Source organism: Sander lucioperca, unplaced genomic scaffold, assembly GCF_008315115.2.
Source record: "Sander lucioperca isolate FBNREF2018 unplaced genomic scaffold, SLUC_FBN_1.2 Unpl_25, whole genome shotgun sequence".
In the NCBI taxonomy this organism is placed as follows: domain Eukaryota; kingdom Metazoa; phylum Chordata; class Actinopteri; order Perciformes; family Percidae; genus Sander; species Sander lucioperca.
The window spans coordinates 37,501-45,433 of record NW_023396297.1 but is presented as its reverse complement, the minus strand read 5'-3'; positions in this window follow the sequence as shown (position 1 = coordinate 45,433).

The window sequence follows — 7,933 nt, the reverse complement described above, 5'->3', positions numbered from 1 at the left end:
TATGCCGTTCATACAGCCGGCTGTAGAACCTATGTTTTCTACTGATTTTTACCCTTCATTATTCTATTAGGGTCCAAGCACGATCGTCTGACAGAACGGGCAATAGCAAAGCTATGCCGTTCAGACAGCAGGGCTGTAGAACCCTATTGTTTTTCTACTATTTCTCACATACATTTTTTTATTTTTCGTCCCCGCCTAAAAAATCCGACTGCAGCCTAAAACCGTACATGGTGGGGGTTTGGCATTTTCAGTAAGGTCCCAAACTCACGCAAGGACATCAGGGGCAAAAATTAGCCCACTTCCACCACTAGTAGCGCATATAGACAGAAAAAACGCGGTTTGGCCTATAACTCCCACACCGTACACCGTTTTTTTTTTTTTTTACTTCAAAAAACCATACAATCCACGCGTTCCTGGATCCAACTGAATCACGTGTATAGGCCCCCCATTCCGCTAAACTTTTTACCCGTTGAAAAAATCGCGATTAATGAAACACCTACTTTTTCGAAAATCAGCCTAGACTGAGGACCGTCGGCACGAAATTTGGCAGGTAGCATCTTCAGATGGGCCCGGACAAAAAATTAATACAAATAATTTGAAGGATAAAATGGCGCATATTACGCACCAACAAATTTGTGTAGCTAACTATGAAAACACCAACTTCGCCATATCTCAGCCAAAAATACAAGACACAAAGCCAACTGTAGATTCTTGTTAGCATGACCCCCTGAAGTCACCCACCCGTGTTACAAAAATTGGCCACTAGGGGGCGCTAAAGTATAAAAAGTGGTAATCTCATGAAACCGTAATTCAGGGATGTTTACAAAAATTTGATGGGTAACCTCTAGGCCACCTAGAGTGGTAATGGGGGCAAATGTGGGCGTGGACTATGGGACCCAGTCTACAGTACTACTTCAGACGCTGGGAAACAACTCTACATTTACCGGGTTAGATAGTCAATGGGTAATGGACACACCTACCAAAAATACACATGGGAACCTAGGTGGCGCTATAATGTTTTTCGCCTTAACTCCCACATTACCACGCACATTAGAAAAACCTTAATCCACGTGTCCTTGACTCAAAATCACATGAATAGGTCCACGCCCAGTTCGCTTAAATTCTTGTTCTGAAATATGCCAATGCGCAAAACCAACTTTTTCGAACGAGTCCTAGGCCGTGCGAAGGCGCCAGCACGAAACTGGTATGTAGCATCACCAGAGGGACCGACCAAAAGTTTCTCAAGAATTTTGTACCATTAAGTGCGCAGTTGACGGAACCAACAAATTTCCAGCTACGTACCAGACACGTATCATATCATATCGCGACCCAATTAAAGGTTATCAGCAAAAACTTGAGATCTGTGTTTAAACATCCCCCTACGATGCTCCTGTACTAACTTGCAAAGGCGCGGCTTTAGGGGGCGCTTAAGCACCGTTTCTTTGTTCTGGCCAATAACTCAATGTTTTGAATGGGGAATTTGCAATTGCAATATTCTGCCACAGTAAATGCAATCAATACGAACCTTGTGATGCTAGCTAGCACGCGCTCGGAGGCTCTCTACCCCCAATGTAGCAAGATTTCGGCCTTAGGGGGCGAATACATGACGTAGACGTTGTTTTGGCATTATTAGTGTGTCATTTAAATGATACAATCGTAAAGAGGAAAGTTTGAACTTTAGAAATATGCTGAAAAGACTTATTGTTGTCGGTTCTCAAATTGATGTTCCCGAATGTGAACAAATGGTTTGTGAGGGAAAGGTTTAAATCTCACATACAAATATATGATTTTATAAAGTGTAAAAAAAAAAAAAAACAGTTTACATCAGGTCATCAACTATACATTTTTTCCAAGGGCCAGAAGTCTTCCTAAGGCAGACATCTGGAAAGGCCGGACTTTCAAAAAAGAAAATAAAATGAATTTTATACAAATATGCCTATTCTTTTTGTTATTATTTTTTGTCTGTTTTTTGTCTTATAATACCTCCATGTTTTTACCGCCCAGACAGAGTTGGTTCGTCAGCACAGCCGAAGAATTTGTCCAATTTCAAGATTGAAGACTGCGGCTCTCTGCCGAAGGCGGGGCTGCACGTTCCCCCGCGACGACGCCGCGAGCAGCACACACACACACCACACACACAAGCACACAAAAACCCAGCACAGGACACACACACACACCCCCAATCACATCAAAAAGTACACGGTGGATGCAGAAAAAAAACGCAGACTGAGACCTGCAGGATGACCCTAAATTGAGACAGCTACAACTCGTATTTTTATTAAGTGCAATGCTAAGTTAAAGTCATAGTACTTATTAAACCGTATGAATGTGTGTCCCAGGCCAGGATAGGAAAGTAACGATCAAGACAAGCCAATGACAATGACAGATATGTTAATATTTGATTCATTGTCAATAAATTATTATTTGGTGTCTTAATCTCACCCAGCCATTTTCTTATTTTACCAACATTGCAGCATCCGGGAGCCTTTGGATGGATGTAAGTGAGACCTGACAATATGATAACCTGATGTTTTTAAATATATACTCAGTAGTACTTGAGCTGTTTTACAATGAACGTGGTGAAGTGAGTGTATGTTTACTTCCTGTATATAGATACATGTTGTCAAAGTTATGAATTAGAAAACAAAAAAATAATTGTAATGTGATATATTAATATAAAAGAGACAAGACTATCAGTAACTATTGTTTCCAACACGCGTTATCCTGCTGAAGCTGCTATGGAGGATATGAAAAAGCACAACTAAAAACTATAGTTATAAAAAGATAGAGAAATCATAAGGAAGGAAAAAAATTGTATAATGGTAATGAAGCTGACTAAAAGGATCACACATCAATGGTGTAAAGAACAACTGCTGTTTCAAAAAAAAAAAATGATGTGACACAATGATATTCTACTGGGATGTCTAGCATGCACAAGAGGGTGCGTTAGTGAAATGAGGAGGATTAAGGTGGGAACTGGGAACAGACTGGGAAGAAAAACGTGATACCGCTGAGATAGAGACATATTGTCTGTGAAAATTAAAATGAGGGGCTTCAATATAATCTCTTGACATATAACATTCCTGCCAAAGTAAAGCAGCTTCTTCATCAAAGGGATCTCGACACAAGGAGAAACTGCCAGTTTTTAGAAAAAAAAAAACGTTTTATAGTCGCCTAACATGAGTTAATAAACCACACAATGTTTTGTATTCATGCCGCTTAACAAAATGGTCAAAATGTGGCCTGGATACAGACTGATGATGAAGAGGCAATGGAGGAGACTGTTGTGTCAGGGGAGGAGACTGAGAGAAACCGAGGTTTCTTGATAGAAAACTGCTCCTGACAAGGTTAGGTTAACCAGGCTTCAGTTAACATAGTAACTGACTCTGAGGTGAAGTTACCTTCTTTCGGAAACAGAAAAACCCAGAGTGCCCGCATCTCGGGTTAACAAACTAGAGTTTCACTAAACGAGCTTTCGAAAAGGGGCCCAGGTGTGACTAACAACTTACAGTTACAGGTAGATAGAAAGGGTCTGATATTCAGATGTATTGATCCTATGCAGGTGTTGTACACGTGGTCATGTGAGGGATGACCAGCTGTGGCTTCATGCTCCACTCGTTAGCACTGTCTTAGGCATATCACAGTAAGGAAATGGCAATGTAATGTAATTTGGGGAGTGTAGTTTTTTCCCATAAGATCGCGGGAGGAGTTTATGTTTTTTTTTGAAACTACACCACAGACACGCACACACAATGCACACACACACACACACAACACACAAACACACGGCACCACCACACACACACACACACACGCACACACCCAACACCACACACACGCACACACACCACACCACAACAACACACACGCAACACACAACGCACACACACGCACACGACACGCGCACACACAACACACACACACACACATAGACACACACACGCACGAGGGACACACACACACACACACACACACACGCACGCACACACCACACACACACTAGACACCACACGCACGCACGCGCACACACACAGCACCAGCACACACACACACCCACACATAGACACCACACACGCACGAGACACCACACACACCCACACCACACGCACAAGACACACCACACACACGACATGAGCCACACACACACACACACGCGAGCGCACACACGTCATGAGACACACACACACGCACGAGACACACACGCACGCACACACACACACACACACACATACGCACGAGACACACACACACACGCACACGCACACCACACGCACAAACACATAGACACACACACGCACACAAGGCACACACACTACGCACGAGACACACACACACACACACCACACACACCACCAGACCCACGACAAACAGCCACACAGCCACTGAGCGGAGGCGTGTCTGACGCTTTAGCATTAGTGTGTGATACCTGACTTTTGACGTCACATTGTGGTGCGACAGGTCTGGACACGGCCGGAACCGTAACGAGGCCTTAGTAGCAGCGTGTCTCACCTGCGGATACATGATTAGCGTAGCTCTCCTCCATGATCTGCTGTTTCTCAGAGTCAGGATGGGAGCAGCAGACCAGCAGGTGGAAGTTCTGGAGGACCCTATCTCTATCCCGGCGCAGCGTAAAGCACCGACACACGGGTCTCGGGCTAGTTAAGACGACGCAGTTGTTAGTTCCGCTCAGACGCTCACGTCGTTAAAATACGTAAATGCACCTGCACCCAACTGTGGACCATGGGTGTGCTGGTCTACAGGGAGGGTTGTTGCAGGTGCACCCTCTGGTCTACAGGGAGGGTGTCAGGTGCATTCTGGAGTATTGCTATCTTGAGGCAGCGGGAAGTGATCTCACCATTGACCAACAAAAACATGGTCTAAAGTCATAACGCAGCTTGCATTGTTATTTTAAAAACAGAGCATTAGTACAAATGTGCTCCTAGGCGCTTGCACAGACAGCACACACTAGCGGTTACACACACTAGGGACGCACAGCAGCACACACACACACAGGGGACACACAAGCTACACACACACACACACCGATACACACACACACACACAACACACAGCGACAACACACAGCACACACACACACACACAACACACACACACACACACCGGGACACACAGCAAAACACACACACGACACACACACAGACACACAAGACACATACACACACACACACACACACTCAGACACACACAGACACAGACAAACCCACACACACACCCACACATAACCACAACGCACACACACAAACAAACACACACTCAGATCACACACACACACACACACAGGACGCACAGCAGCACACACACACACATGCAGAAGATTCACATAAAACATATTACTGGTACTAATCCTCCATCCGAAAAAACATGGCAATTATCTCCAAGGTCCAAACGCGCCTGGCTTTTAAAGGGAAGGGAGATGACTCTCTGATGGTTGATGGGCGCTAGATCGTTAAAATCCAGGGCCCATAGGGCGTAGGTCTGCTCGCCTCCCACGAGGAATCAAAGTATGACAACAACACTGTGGAGCGCGTCCACATGATACAAGCCTCTGGATCACGCACCAGCTCCGACACAGTGTCTAGTAGCTAAGGGGACACGGAGGATTATAAAAACATGAGGGACTCTTTCAGAAGACGTCAGTACTTCAGTCTCTGACGCTCCATCTTGTGAACGAGTCCTACTCAGAGGAGCCAGAGAGAGTGGGTGGACGCTGATAGTCGTCATTAGCTTGTATCAGGTTCATTTGGTAGCTTGAATGTAACGGAGGTTATTATATCTAAAAGTGATGCACTTAAAGCATTACCCTTCTAAATGCTGCTCTTTAAAGTGCTGCTGTATTCCTTCACTTGTTTCTGTTCATACTAGTTTCGTTCTGTGTTTCTCACTACACACCTTTCAAACTAAATGCTTCACTGTGAAGCACTCGGGATTTTTCTTTTGGAAAAATATCTTTTCATGTGTAAATAATAAAGAGACTGGCGTATGTTTGCAGGATTTGTGTTTAAAAGGCTCCGACACATAACAGACGGCCAGGAACTAGGCATGAAACATCAAAAAAAACTCAAAGAAGACACAAAAATGTGGAAAAATTACAACAAAAACATTGAAAACACAGAAAAAAAACGTCAAAAAAGCAAACAAATTGACACCCAAAGCTCTGTGTTCATGAGTCAGATGAAGGAGCGCCTTTGAGAGTCTCATTCTCCGTGTACTAATTCATGAAAAGCCAATACATTTCTCACGCTGACGTACACCCAAAAAAACCGCAGCTGGAAGCTGACATGTGGCAACAGACGATGAAACACCACAAAAACTTGGGGAGACCAAACACACACACACACACACACACACACACACACACACAACAAACACTTGGCCCGAGTCATAACATACCCTTCACCATACCCCCACATCATCACATACCCTTCACCATACCCCCACATCATCACATACCCTTCACCTACCCCCACATCATCACATACCCTTCACCATACCCCCACATCATCACATACCCTTCACCATACCCCCACATCATCACATACCCTTCACCATACCCCCACATCATCACATACCCTTCACCATACCCCCACATCATCACATACCCTTCACCATACCCCCACATCATCACATACCCTCACCATACCCCCACATCATCACATACCCTTCACCATACCCCACATCATCACATACCCTTCACCATACCCCCACATCATCACATACCCTTCACCATACCCCCACATCATCACATACCCTTCACATACCCCCACATCATCACATACCCTTCACCATACCCCCACATCATCACATACCCTTCACCATACCCCCACATCATCACATACCCTTCACCATACCCCCACATCATCACATACCCTTCACCATACCCCCACATCATCACATACCCTTCACCATACCCCCACATCATCACATTCCCCTTCACCATACCTAGGATTAACATGGTTTATGTCAGTTAGTTAATAGCTGGTTTGATTTGCATTGAGAGATGATTTTATGGAAATTACCCCTGCCATCTCTATAGGTGAAGGGTAGGTGATGATTTAGTTGCCATGTTTAGACATTATGGCTGTGTGTTGAGTATTTGAGGGGACAGCACATTTACTCTGTTAACAAGCTGGGACACTCATACTTTACATTGGAGCAAAGTGTAATTTCCTTCAGTGTTGTCCCATTAAAAGTATAATGAAATATTTACTAAAATGTGAGGGGTGTCTCACTTTTGTGAGATTATGTTATTATATATTATATAATATTAATATATATATTATATATATATATATATCCAGCAGTAGAAATAACATGTGAAGATGATTTGATGAGTTTGGTGTAAATGGTAGACTGGCTCCTCTCCTCTCAATGTCAGAGTCTTTCGTGTGTGATGGGGGTCCTCCTCTGACTGAGGGAAATCTAGCTGATATCTGTTCATAAAGCTCCATCAGAGACCCAAACAAAGCAGCCGCCGCCTCGCCCACCTTTCATTCCTGTTTGGCAGGAAATTGTGCCGCCTGCGGCGATTGGCTGATAGCAGCGAGCGCTCCGGCCACCATCTTTCTCTCTTATCCTTGCTGCAGCGACGTCAATCAGGAGGCGAGGCGGCCACAGAACGCACACATGACGGAGAAACTCCAGGAGAAACATAAAAAAACACCACACAACACACGACACACACAACACACACACAGACACACAGACACACACACACACAGCAGACACACACACACACACACACACACACACACACAGAACAACACACACACACTACAACAGACACACACAACACACACACCAACACACCAGACACATACACACAACACCACACACACAGACACACACACGACACACACACAAACACACAGACACACCAGACACACACACACACACACACAGACACATCAGACCT